Here is a 14,727-nt window from a genome sequence, read left to right as displayed (position 1 = left end):
TCTCTCTCTCTCTCTCTCTCTCTCTCTCTCTCTCTCTCTCTCTCTCTCTTTCTCTCTCTCTCTCTCTCTCTCTTTTATATATATATATTATATTGTAAGGGCTTCTCTTGTTTAAATTAAGGTTGTTAAATATTAAAATCTATTATGAGCAAAGACTGTTGTAAATAAATAAGTGCAAAAGAACCAGAAGAATCATTCCTGAGTCAGAAAAACAGAATTGTGATAAATTTGCGTTTATGTCAATCCCTTATTTGCCGGGTTTATCGGAGAAAATTAGAAGAGTAGGTAGAAAGTACAACATTAGAACCGCGTTTAAAACACACAACACTCTTAAAAGTCTCGTAAAAACCAAACCAAAAAATGGCACACAGGATTCCAAAAACTGTGTTTACAGTATAAAATGTAGTTGCAATAGGGAATACATAGGCGAGAAAAAAAGACCACTAAACGTAAGGATAAAAGAGCACAAAGAAAACACGAGAAAGGGTCTAACAGAAAAGTCAAAAATTGCACTCCATTGTTGGTCCGAAGACCATCATATGAATTGGGATGAAGCCAACATAATACATCGGGAACCACATTTCTTCAAAAGGGAATTAATTGAGGCAACATACATTAAATTGGCAGACAAACCAATCAGTCAACCATCAGTCGAGATTAGGCCGCTTTGGTTGCCAATTCTAAAAAATGAACTAAAGAGAAAACCAAAAGTATCAAACGGATCAGATATTTGTAATAAACCAATGCGGAGTCACAATATGGTTTTAAGAAGTTCATCTCGCATGAACCAATAATAACGAAAGGGGCCAATAATTCCTGTCCCCCTTCCTTTTTATTTCCGCCATCTTGTTTTAGTCTGCCGTCACGATTACCATTGGCTAGTCCCTTTGGTCAGTCGTAGGTGGTTAGTAGACGAATGAAGACGTATTGTGACCTGTATTCCGTAGTTCAGTTTTAATGATTAGTGTTTTGTATAGTTTTTTATTAAGTGCATGTTTATAGAGTTAGTGAAGTTGACAAACAACATGTAGGTTGTGATTCCTGACTTAGGCGTGCCACAACGCTTTGGTAAGATTTGTTTATTTTAACCTAGTTTGTAATATTATGTATTAGGTTAGTTCTTTACCTGAAGAAGAGATCAGATTGCAGATCTCGAAACGTAGTGTTACTGATTTATTGTTTCACTGAACGATGGCAAATGTCCGGAAAAATCCTGTTTCCTTCATAATAATTACGTACGTCTTATATTCCCCTGGCTTAATGACGATTCTACCTACGAATCGTACTTATTGTCTAATTTAGGTTATCCATTGGGTAGTCACGTTCATGTACTGTAGGTTTCAGGAATTTTATTTTGATGTTGTTACTGTGGATGAAATAGGGCGCTATAAAAAGAAGTAGTGTTAATATAGAAGTCCAGGCTAATAAAATGTACAAAATGAGTTCCGTGTTGTTTACTATGTTGTTGTCGTCGTGTTTGAGCTGGAAGTGGTGTTGTCTTTGTAGATTGTGAACGAAATAGGTGGTTGTCGATAGAGAGAGAGGTCTTTATATACAATCATTGAGATTGAAATAGCGTCAACTTAAACAAAACATTTTTAGCAACAGTACAAATACTTGCTTTACAAAACATATTTCACTTGTTTTAACAGTTTGCCCAGTCCATGAATTCCTTCACACTGTAAAATGGACGTTGCAGCAACCACTCGTAGTGTTTTCCTTTTAAGGCTTTTGGATCAGTCCTCTTCAGCTCCTCCGGCAGCAGGTTAAACAGCCTGGCCCCAGCATACGTCGGCTTCATTTCAAATCTTCTACTGTTGTGGGATGGAAGAATGAAATTGTGAGCAAATCGGGTGTTGTGCTGATGAATATCTTCTCCTCTAGGTATACTCTTTTTGCAGGCTAAAACGATGACCTCCAGTATGTACATATTTACAACTGTAAGAATCCTCCATCCTCTGAAGTGCTCACGGCAGCCCTCGTTCCACTCCAAATCTGCCATAACTCTGAGAGCCTTCTTTTGGATTGTGAGGACACGTTCGAGATGAAGCTGGGAAGCTGCACCCCACAGAGTAACTCCATATCTCAGATGGCTCTCGAAGATGGAAAAGTAGGCAATTTTAACGGCTTCAATGTTGCTGACGGACTTAACCCGTCTCAGGGCGAAGATACCACTGCTCAGCTTGCCGCATAAGATGTTTAGGTGCTGAACCCACAACAACTTGCCATCGATGACGATACCGAGGTGTTTGGTGGATTCCACCAATTGAAGTCCAGGAAACTCAGAGATGGTATCTCTTTTTGAACCCATAACAAGCTGTTTCGTCTTGGTTTCATTAAAGACCAAATCATTCCCATTGCAGTAATCCATGGCCAGACCAAGTGCGATATAACCTTTGATTTCCAAATCCTCCGCAGAAATACTGGATGACAAAAGGACAGAGTCGTCTGCATACATGATTGTTTTGAAGAACTCTTGAGTGTATTCTGGTAAATCGTAGGTAAACAGGATAAAGATCACAGGACCCAGCACGGACCCCTGTGGAACGCCTCTGGTAATGGGACTTGACCTAAAGAAGGTGGTCGCTTTATTGTCGAAGTGCCTTAGTTCAACTAATTGGTCTCTGTCTTGAAGGTAATTGCTGAACCAGTGCCAAGCGGTGTCCCTGAATCCAAGCTTACTGAGCTTAGCCAGGATTAGCTCATGACCTAGGCAATCAAAAGCCTTGCTCAGATCCAGGTAGACACCGGTCACACTATGTCCCTCCTCGAGCCTATCAATGATGTATTCCACCAACTCCACTAAAGCAGACAGAGTTGACTTCTTACTTAGGAATCCATGTTGTTCTTTGAGTTGTATGGAATTCTTCTGTAGGTGTTCACAGATCCGCATATGTACAACTTTCTCCATAACTTTTGAAAAGGTAGAGACCAGAGAAATCGGCCTGTAGCTTTCCAAATCATGGTTGCTTCCTTGTTTGTGAAGGGGTATCACTTTTGAAGACTTCATCTTCTTAGGACAGACACCAAGTCGGAGGCTCAAGTTGACAACGTGCAGTAGCGGCTCAAACAGTTCCTTTTCACAGCCCCTCAACATCACAGAGGAGAACTCATCTAGCCCCGCTGAAGTTTTGTTCTTCATGTTACGTATTATGTTACTTAACTCCCTCTTCGATGTTGGCTCAAACTCTGTCAATGGGAAGGCTATTTCCAGGTCCCCGCTGGGAATTGTGCGAGGATCACCCTTGTCCACCCTGTTCAACGTATCCTCCGCCACTGATGTGAAGAATTTGTTGAAACTATTGGCCATCTCTTGGGGACTACCGGTCTCCACACCATCGAGAAGCAAGTGATTCACGTTAGAGTGTTCTTGAGTTTTTTCTCGTCTTTCGCTATTAATGACCGTCCATATTGCTTTTGCCTTGTTATTTGATTCAGCGATAAAATTGGCACTAGCTTGCTTTCTCAATGATTTTAGTTTTAAATCATAGGCTTTTTTTTAAGTCAGATGATCTTTTTTGTCTTCATGTCTGCCGTTCAGTTTAAAAGCATTTTCGGCTTGTATGAACTCTTGTTTCATTTGATTAGCTTCTTGATCATAAGCCAGAGTAATTGATTTACGAGGTTTCTGTCTAGTATTCTTGGCTGGACAGGTAGTATCAAGGGCAGAAGTTACAATGGCAAGAAAATTGTTATATGCGTCATCCACGTCAATACACGTTAGTACTCTATCCCATGATTGAAGGTCGAGATGCATCCTCAAATTTTCAAGATTTATGCTGTTGATGTGACGACGAATTGACAGGATTGGAACTTTCTTTTTTATTTCAAAATTGAGGCTACACAGCTGGCCGGTGTGGTCTGAGATTCCTGTATGGAGGACTTGCACGTTGACATCACCGATGTACTCTGCAGACACAGCACATGTCTATGGAGGAGAAGGTTTTCTGAGTCACTCTAGTCGGGGCTAGATCAATTCTTTCCATATGAAAACCTGCCAGTAGTTCATTCAGAAGAATTCCCTCTCTGGATGTTTTGAGGCCATCGACATTAAAGTCACCAACAATGAAAACCACATTTTTTCTGTGATCTCCACCGTTCCAGTATCGAAGACAGTGTCATTAGGGTCAGCAAGTAAGCATCCTTATCGTTGTTTAGGGGACGATAGATGCCAAGAATATGTAGATTAGTTTTCCTATTGAGACCAATGGAAATAGCAGAAACTTGGCAAACAAGAGGAGTGCTAAGATATTCAATGCTTAATGTTGTTACTTCATTTTGTATACTATTATGCTTATATACTGCTATTCCTCCTTTTGCAATACCTTCTCTGCAGAACGATGTCACCAACTCATAGTTTATAAGTCTCGTATTGGCCATGTCATCCCCATTTTGCCCATGTTCCGAAATTACAATTACATCCGGAAAAAGCTCATGAAGGCAATGGTTAAATCTTTCTATTTTATTCTTCATTCGGTCTGCATTTTGATGAAGAATCTTTAGATACTTATTTGAGCTTTTCTTGCGGAATTCACAAAATGTCTCCAGCGGGTCCGAGCGGGTTTCCATTTGTCTGGTTTCATGTGTCGCTTCCCTAAAAAATAAGGTCCAGTTTTCATCTAAGATTTCATGGAGGTGTTGGAATTCTTGTCTTGTTTCTGATTCGAGGGGTAATGTAGTTATGGAGTGAAATTTTGACCAAGAAATGGGCAGGAGATGTGTTATTTGATAGTTGTCAGGGCTTTTGGAACCACATGGTATTACTGTGTTTATAAGTGTTAATTCTTCGTGGTGTAGTGAACATTCACAGGGTAGGATGATTTCTAGAGTTCCTGTGTTGTTCGGTTTTTGGATGTAGTGATGGGTCTTCTGATGTGAGCATACTACTTGCAGGTTTGTTTGGATGTTTGTTACGAGAAATTTGTTCGGTGAGACTGGTGTTACGAAAGGCATCGGGTTTTCGTTGAAGCAGGTGAATGCGCAGGTAGCTCAGAGAGTAGGTAGTGTTGTTGTGTCGAGAATGCTGTGTAGACATCTTAAGGACTGATCTCTGTTGACTGTTGCCCTGGGAATCAAACAAGTGTATTTTGGTTACAACCCTTGTCGTCAGGATGGATGGCTGTGGTGAAGTCTTGTGTGCGGATGACGATGGATTTTTCATGTGTAATGTAACATAGTTTGTCTTGCTAATGGAGAGGGATGGGTATGTTCTGAAATACCTTATATGTGAGGGTGGATTGTTTTAATGGAACTTTGATATTTATAAGGATGTATTGTTGCGTGATAGTGCAGGTAGTGATTTTTAAGGTGTAGTATAAAGATAATTTGGTAATAGTCTATGAATAGCAGGGTTAGGTTTCGAGGTTGTGTGAGGATGGTTAAGGCCGGTATCGACAGTGCGAGGCTGCTCGCTGCCAATGCCTCGTGGCGAATGCTCAGCTTTGCCTCGGACTGTGGATACCGGGGTTGCTCGCTATGAGGTGTTCCCGTCGCACAATGTGAGGTGAGCCGTGTGCTTGTCGGTTTTAGAGCAGTGCTCAAAGGTGCTTCGCTCCGAGCTGTGCGTCAAGTGGATACCTGCGCTGTCTGCCTCGCACCATACAAGACACAATTCTGCACTGCAAACCAACAAACCTCCACACTGTCATCATGGATAATCATGAAATTGTCAGACAAACGTTTACTGTAGGACTCGAAGCACCCTGAATATTATAATAAAAACAAGAGAGAAGACTTGTGGCGCGAAATATAGCAGTCAATGAATGTTTTGGTGAAAGATCTTAAAAAGAAGATGACGTCTCTGTTGGGGTCTTACCGACGTGAAAGGTCAAGGGAAAAGAAAAGTCAAGTTACAGGATCAGGTATGTTTGTATGTATGGATCACATACTTCTGGAATAATCACAGATATTCGTTGTTTGGATATACGAAAGAGGTATTGCAAACTTGTAAATGAGTCTCCAGTAGCTAAGAATCTCAGAGTAACAGCTAATCTTTCCTTGGTGGTAATAGCACTTCGCATGTACGTGTCACGTTTCTTCACGGCAGGCTCTATCAATGTAATTAAATGTTCAAAATCTTGCTTGGACATTCGCAAGAAATTTGGCACGTCTTCTTCGAACCTCACGTCTTCTAGGAGTCTGTTCCCATATTCGAACCGATTTCGATAATTTTTTTACCCACCAACGGGGTTTACGTCACTTTTTCTGTTGTTTTTTCCTAATAATCGTCGCCATCACAATAAAAGCAGCGGCAGATACTTGCGCATTTCTAGAAAAAAACCATATTGTCTCGACTGTCTTCACTACGAATGCGGGTGGTTCGCGTGCTCGAAGTGAGCATTCGTGGTTACAAACTAGCTGCTAGCTGAAGAGCTCAGCCTGAGGCAGATGGCACGAGGCATTGGCAGCGAGCAGCCTCGCACTGTCGATACCGGCCTTTAAGTTTTTTAGGTCACTAGTGAAGTTACTTTTGGGCCCTGCGACAAATGCCTAGGTACAATCGTAAGATCAAAATCAACAATACTTTGTTCATGTACATTAAGTATATTTGTATCCTTTCCTTTGGAGGTAGTGCCTGCCAAAGTCCTAATAGACCTGTTCCTTAACTACGATATTAGGGTGAATGATTTATTTTATCAGCTTTCAACAGAATCAATGGCCTATTTAAGAGATAGATGTCTAGAAATCTGGTAATCGGTAAAATACTAGTCATATCATCGACAGAAAACTGAATATCAAAGTTTAGGATCGGACGCTGTAGTATTGATAAATAACCAGAACCAGGCGGTTCTAAATTAACGAATTTACTTTACCAAATCGTACTCTTAATTTCTGTACGAGAGGATAAGGTCCGGAATAAAAATATGTCAACCAAGATTTGTTCTATATTTATTTTTATTTGAATCACATATGTAAACACGTCAAACTTTATACGCTGTAATGAATATAAAATGTTTTAATGTTGTGAATATTTCACATGGGAAAATATTACGGCCGAAAACTCATACAAGCAAATGCAAAGTTTAATTTTCTTAACGTCTTGAGCCCAAAGCTCATTCAAAGATTCAAAATATCCTAAGGAAAGACCAAGATGTATAATTTTTGGCACTAACGAAAGTCCATTACACGATAACTTTTTAATTACTTATACGAGTTATTACTACCAGCTACCTTATAAAATTAACTCACACGTTTTTTTGTTGAAATGAATGTATAAAATTAAACTTTTTCCAGAATAAATATACAAATATCCGAAAGAAAATTAATTAATATCTTGACAATACAGTGAATACACTGGAAAGTTTTGAGTTTCTTTTTATAGTGAAATATTTCCTTGTAGACCAAACTTGAGCAATGTTACACTATCAACTAGGATGTACCATTGTGCATTGTTGAGACTGTACTATCATTGTTGTGAGAAGTCGCGACTGTATCTAACCCGCTGGCTCTACCACCAGTCTAGACTGTTCAGTGCCTCTGAGGAAACCACCCGACTTCCTTCACAGGTAAAACTATGGTTATTCTAGTACATCAAACATAGTTATATAAGTAGACTTAAAGTTAATAATTTTAAATAATAACAAACGTTCACATCTCACTAGTCCCTACTTCATTCCACTCAACAATTTTGAATGTTTTCGTTTTTAGTTAACAGTTATACGTATATAATAACACATACAGCCTCAGGGTTAAAACGTATCTACTGTGTTATTTATTTACTAAACCGATTGATTAAAAAGAAATTATTCCGTTGTTTTATCCTTTACCTAATTATTTATACGAGGGTCCCAAGAGTCACACTTCTTACCTTTACTTTTGAACGGTTGAGAATTTTCAAACTTCTTTTGGAGTCATGATATAACGTGATGAGTTTTGAAAGTTCAAAAAACAAGTTCAAGTTCAACACTCTTTATTCAAGTCAACATTTTAGTACATAAATCTCACAGATCCCAATGCGCCTCACAGGGCGCGTGCGGGAAAAGTTGTTGACAGTTAACATGTTACAAGTTTTGAAACATTTTGCAGTCGTCCATTTTTATCTCCCACCACCATTAACTTTTAATACAATAGAAAAAAGAGACAATTCAAACAGTACACTATTTTTAGCTTAATCATTATATAAAAAAAAATTGTGAGCAAAAAGCGACAATAAATAATAAACTACTAACAAATAAAAACTTGTTTGCCATGGTAAGTAATAACAATTGTGGAACTATGCACTAGGATGATCTTTAGATTTTTAAGCAGAAAAGGCCTATAACAATAATATGAACTATAAATAATTAACAGTAAAAATAACATTGAAATAATAATAACAATTTCATTAATTATATAAACTATGAAGTAGAAAAGGCCTATAACAAGAAATAAACTATAAAGTAGAAAAAAACCTATAACAATAAATAAACTATGAAGAATTAACAATAAAATAATATAACTAAGCAATGTAACAAATAAACATTATAATCTAGAAAACAGTATAAATAAAAATGTTAAACCAAAGACAATGACAATGATTTCCCATCAGTTATATCAATATTTGGGGACATGATAGATACTATTGTCATTAAATTTTGTATCGTACAATATTGCCTTTTTAAAGGGAGAGGCAATATCCACAGCACAGTCATATATTGCAATCTGTGTCCATGGTGTCTGAATACAATATATTTAATAGTGGTAAGTGACTTTTGAAACTTAACAAAATAATGACTTTGCAGATAACTTTATGAATTATATTAAATAAATAACCTAACATACTAAATAAATATAAAATAACAAATGATAAATACTATAAACTAATAATATGCAAATAATATATAACAAATAAATACTATGTAACAATTAAATACTATATAACAAATAAATACTATGTAACAATTTAATACTATATAAAAATAACTATGATATATAAATAAATGTAATAAAATGCCTGCAATAACAACAATACATGAGAAGTAGTTTAATATGACAAGTTGCTACAATCTACTGGCACCTGTCTTGTGGTACCTCCAGTTAAATGTGTTGATACAACAAAAGCAAGGAAATCGACCATATCGGTTTCTGACTACTTCACGAAATACAGGTTCTGTTTGAACAAAAGTAAAATTACAACTTTAATTGGGCGCTATTTCGGATGGAGAGGCCATTCGTGTTCAACATTATTCTTTTCTTTATCAAGACCTCTAAACTGAGGAGTTACATGGTGTGGTTATTGTTAAGAATGTTTTTCCGCTTCCAAAATAGGGGTTTCTAGGGAGGGGGCTGTTTGAGCCGCAAGGTCTGAGACTTCGGACTTTGGATCTCAAATAGAGATAACGGAGGTTCAAATCATATCTGTGACCGAAGAACTTTTTATCGGTAAACCTATCCTGGCACTGTTTCGACCCTGCTCGCTCTTTCTGTTTGATGGGATCCTCACACAGGCCAGTGGCCCATGAGGACGGGCAGTGTAAGGCTTATAAAAGGAGATCGCCGACTCCTTTTTCTTGAAAAGTAAAGGGTTTTAACAATAACCTGATTGCGTGACTCTTCCATTTTGAAGGTCTTTATAAAAGTAGAAGAATGGTGAAAATTAGAGCACGTTAACTACATTCAACATAGTGTCCAATTGGAGTTAAATTGTTAAATTTGTTGGAACGGTGCCCATTTTGGGCATAGCGGTCAGAAATTGGTTTTATTTGTGTAGATAATTTTGACTCATCAAAACTTTTAATTAGAGTTATCACTCAGTGTGTGACCCCCTTTTAAAGGTTTTGAGTCGCTCACCTTCTCCTCTGTGGAGGCGGGGGGGCTCGGTCTCGAATCGGACAGAGATCGCACAAAAAAATCCAAATCTTTTTATTGCAGCGGCAATATGTACATTGTATAGCAAATGCCAATACGGGGTCTCTAAAAATTCCAGGCATTTCATTACACACAATACACATTCATGCACACAATACACATTCATACACACAATTACACATTCATACACACAATACACATTCATTCACACAAGTACACATTCATACACACATACACATTCATGCACACAATACACATTCATACACACAATACGCATTCATACACACAATACACATTCATACACACAATACACATTCATTCACACAATACACATTCATACACACAATACACATTCATATTACACAATACACATTCATACACACAATACACATTCATGGCACACAAACACACACTCATACACACAATACACATTCATAAACACAATACAAATTCATACACACAGTTACACACTGATACACAGTCATACACAAATACACCATTCATACACACAATACACATTCATACATACAATTTTATAATCACGCCTCTTTCATCCATCGCCAATGCAACCCACTTAGTAGAGCAGAGTCAGTCTTATAATTGGGCGGTCTCCCAGTTGAATGCCAAAAACTCACCCGCATTATAAAATGCTTGAGACACCAAGAAGCGTTTGAGGCAAGTCTTTAAACGCCTTAGGCGTTGGAGCATCTTTAATTGAATTGGGCAGTCTGTTGAGTAAATTCATACCGCTCGTGACGGGTAGGCGTTCATAAATGACCATTCTGTGCCTCCCCAGTCGGTAGTTTGCTCTGCCACGGCGGTATGTCTTGGCCTCTGGTTAAGGCACATTTACTTCATACACAACCAAGTTGTTTCCAAAATGTAGAGGCATCGGCAGAGTCAACAGCTGCAATTTCTTGAAAATTTCCCTGCACGACTCTCTAATTTGATTTTTGGCGATTACTCGAATTGCTTATTTTTGAGTCTGAATGCTCTTTGAAACTTAAGCGTTTGTGCAAGCTCCCCATACTAACTGTCTTAGTGGAACAAGGCTCACTGTGCCTTATTGCCTGGCAGTGGGCATTTTTGTTTTTTTTTTATTGTTATTGATATTATTTGTATTGTTGGTTAGTATATTCCAATTTATCATTTGTATATTGTTCATATAGTTTATCTGTTTCTGTTTGTTGTTTTTTATTGGTATTTACGGCTGTTCCTTGTTGCCTTTTGTTGATATCTATTATTGTTTATTATATCTCATACACATATTACAAGGGCAACTATCCATACACCTAATTTATTTTTTAGTTTGGTGTTAGTTATTGTTGCTAACTTATTATTATAATTATAAATTATTATGCTCGCTTTTGTAATGGTTAATCCGTTGCAAATAAAAAAAAATCGAATTCCAAGTGTGATAAACAATTTATAAACCCTTGCGTTAACGTACAATGCATTTCAATAGATAATGTAAAATTTTAATTGATTGCTAATTGTATTTCCACAGATTTCTAAGATGTTCGTAAACAAGTTTATAATGAGATAAAAGGAATAATGTTCTGACCCGACGAATAATGTAGTCTAATTTTGAAACCGTTCTAATAATAAAGCTTCTAAGTATTACAATTCCTAAAATATAACGCTTAACTAAATTAAAATTGATATCCTGTCCATAATAATTGCACTGAACATTGTTAGTAATAAATCATTCACGTGACTAATGGCTATGATGGATGAATCATGATGGTTAAATAATATAGTGCCGTGTTATCAAATCAGTTACAAACAAAGTTGATGTATTTATTGACTCCAGGAATACTATTATGTCAAAGAATCTATACGAGGGTATCTTTTACGGTGGTATCTATATGGTGGTATCTATACGAGGTATCTATACGGTGGGTATCTATACGAGGTATATATACGGTGGTATCTATTTACGGTAGTATCTATACGGTGGTATCTATTTTCGGTGGTATCTATACGGTGGTATCTATACGAGGTATCTATACCGGTGGTATCTATACGAGGTATCTATACGGTGGTATCTATACGAGGTATCTATATGGTGGTATCTATACGGTGGTATCTATTCGGTGGTATCTATACGAGGTATCTATACGGTGGTATCTATACGAGGTATCTATTATGGTGGTATCTATACGAGGTATCTATACGGTGGTATCTATACGAGGTATATATACGGTTGGTATCTATACGGTGGTTATCTATACGGTAGGTATCTATACGGTGGTTCTATACGGTGGTATCATTAAAACTTTTTTCTATGCATCTTAACTAAATGACGCATTTCTCAGACATCATTCTTAACGTCCCCATAAAGTTGTCTTGTATGACAGAAAGATCAAAGAGCATCACGGTCTTTGAATTGATCTTGTTAATTATTTTCCCGTTTGTATAACTAGAAGAGAAGAAGAAGTAGTAGACGAAGTCTTTAAATTATTTTTGTCGATATTTATTCCGTTTGATGACGTGAACAGTTATAGCGTTGAAATTACAACACGTGTAAATCGAATTAGAGTAAAGTAAAATATTACTTATTTTCACCAGGCGAAGTTAGAGAGCTAAGAAGGTCTCTCTAACACTTAACCTAGGGACCAACGGCTTAAAGGAGACTTATTGATTATGAAACACGACTCCAAGTCAGTAAACCAGAACCTCGTGTGTCGCTACAAGCACCAAAACACGTTTTTTAGATTCACATTTCGATAACAGAAGCCTGAGTTGGATCACCACTGTGAACAATTATTTGTAATTGTGTCACGTGCTGGAACGCTTCTGAACATGACTACCACTGTAAACTGACTACCTGAGTTGATAACCACTGTGAACAATTATTTGTCATTGTGTCACGTGCTGGAACGCTTCTGAACATGACTAGAGCCCTGAGTTGATCAACACTGTAAACAATTATTTGACATTGTGTCACATCCTGGCTCGTTTCTGAAACATGACTAGAGCCTGAGTTGGATTCAACACTGTAAACAATTATTTGACCATTGCGTCACATCCTGGCTCGCTTCTGAACATGGACTAGAGCCTGAGTTGATCACCACTGTGAACAAGTACTTGACATTACGTCACATCCTCGCTCGCTTCTGAACATGACTATAGCCTGAGTTGATCACCTCTGTGAAACAATTAATTATTTTACATTGTGTAACATCCTGGCTCGTTTCCGTAACATGACTAGAGCCTGAGTTGATCACCACTGTGAACAATTAATTATTTAACATTGTGTCACATCCTGGCTCGTTTCTGAACATGACTAGAGCCTTAGTTGATCACCACTGTGAACAATTAATTATTTGACATTGTGTAACATCCTGGCTCGTTTCTGAACATGACTAGAGCCTGAGTTGATCACCACTGTGAACAATTAATTATTTGACATTGTGTCACATCCTGGCTCGTTTCTGAACATGACTAGAGCCTGAGTTGATCACCACTGTGAACAATTAATTATTTGACATTGTGTCACATCCTGGCTCGTTTCTGAACATGACTAGAATCCACAATTTCGCCGCACGGTGACACCACGCCATCAACTTGATGTAGATATGATGATGATGATGCCCTGTAAGACGTTGATGGCTACGTTATCAAACATCAAGTGATCGATATAAGCGTACAAATCTACTGCCACTAACTGTATATATTAACGACAAACTGACAAGGTACATTCGACTAGCCAGATCAGTCACATTTAGCCTACGTAAGGCTCATTTCACAATTAATTGTATGACACAGTTTTATGATAGTTAACAATTAGTTTATTATATAATGAATAACGTGTGGTGTTCTCTTAGTTTGGATATTAATGAATAACAATTAGTTTATTGGTTATATTTTACATATATTTACATATCATTGAACAATACGAATTTTTATTTATTACGTGTTCACTAACTTATATTCAGTGGGGTAGAGAAAACCCTTTGGAATGGTGGTTTGTTGTATAAAAGTATTTATTACGGATTTCCATTACCAGGTTATGGTCGTAGGATATTGTCTACTTTTGCCACTAGGAATTAATTTCTGTCTTCTACTTCCGTATAGTACAGGGTCGTGTCTAGGAGTCAACCTTTCCCCTAATCTTTAAATGAAATACAAAATTGAAAACAGAAAGCGCTCATGGACGGGTGTGAGACATCTGCACGAATGCCCGTAACCAATGCTAAACTATAATTTCAATCGCCCGTAAGTAGCGCTTGAATACCTCCGGGAGATTATCCGTAACGATTATACATAGGACATTATTTGAATTTATTAAGAAGGTGCATAAAGTGTTTGGTTGGTTTTCCAAATGGGGATTTTAATGCTACTTTTCTTCCCTTTTGTTTAATTCTTTACACTTTCCTCTTTTTAAATATATATAAATAAATTTGAAAGAGTGAAGTTTAAAGAATATATCAATATTTAGAATACAAGTTTAAATAAATTCGTTTATCCGTGATCAATAATATAGCAAACAACAATAATGCACAACAATAATAACTTCAATCACTGCACTCAACGTCACTGAAGCCTCCCCAAATCTTTGCCGTTCTAAAGCCTTGCGGCCTGTTGCTCCCAAGAACATCATCAACACTATCATATTGGCTAGGATTAGCCTTAAGATATTTATCCATTGTTAGTGCTAAGTAGTACTGTAAGTGCATATACATGAATTCGTTACTTGATGTTTCTACCTCAACAATAATTACCTGAAATGAGTGCCAATAAGATTATTAGCACTCATAATCGGAGTAGTTGATTTTATTTGTTTTAATTTGTAGCAGCTATTCATCAATATACGACAGTAGCTACTCTTCGATATACGACAGTAGCTACTCTTCAATATACGACAGTAGCTACTCTTCAATATACGACAGTAGCTACTCTTCGATATACGACAGTAGCTACTCTTCGATATACGAC

At 37.3% G+C, this 14,727-nt stretch overlaps 1 protein-coding gene across 6 annotated transcripts in view; it reads left to right on the top strand.

Annotated features, from left to right (window-relative positions):
• Window positions 1-14,727, top strand: part of LOC124369986 (peroxidase-like) — a 147,405-nt gene that overhangs the window by 41,914 nt on the left and 90,764 nt on the right. The window contains exon 1 of one of the 6 annotated variants that reach the window (XM_046828242.1): window positions 7,365-7,505. The exons of the other annotated variants lie outside the window; for them this stretch is intronic. The gene's annotated coding sequence lies outside the window, so the exon portion shown is untranslated. Of the gene's footprint in view, window positions 1-7,364; window positions 7,506-14,727 lie in introns of those variants that run through there. 6 annotated transcript variants of the gene reach the window in all.

Source organism: Homalodisca vitripennis, chromosome X, assembly GCF_021130785.1.
Source record: "Homalodisca vitripennis isolate AUS2020 chromosome X, UT_GWSS_2.1, whole genome shotgun sequence".
In the NCBI taxonomy this organism is placed as follows: domain Eukaryota; kingdom Metazoa; phylum Arthropoda; class Insecta; order Hemiptera; family Cicadellidae; genus Homalodisca; species Homalodisca vitripennis.
The sequence above is the reverse complement of the archived record's forward strand: the minus strand, read 5'-3'. Positions and strand labels throughout refer to the sequence as shown.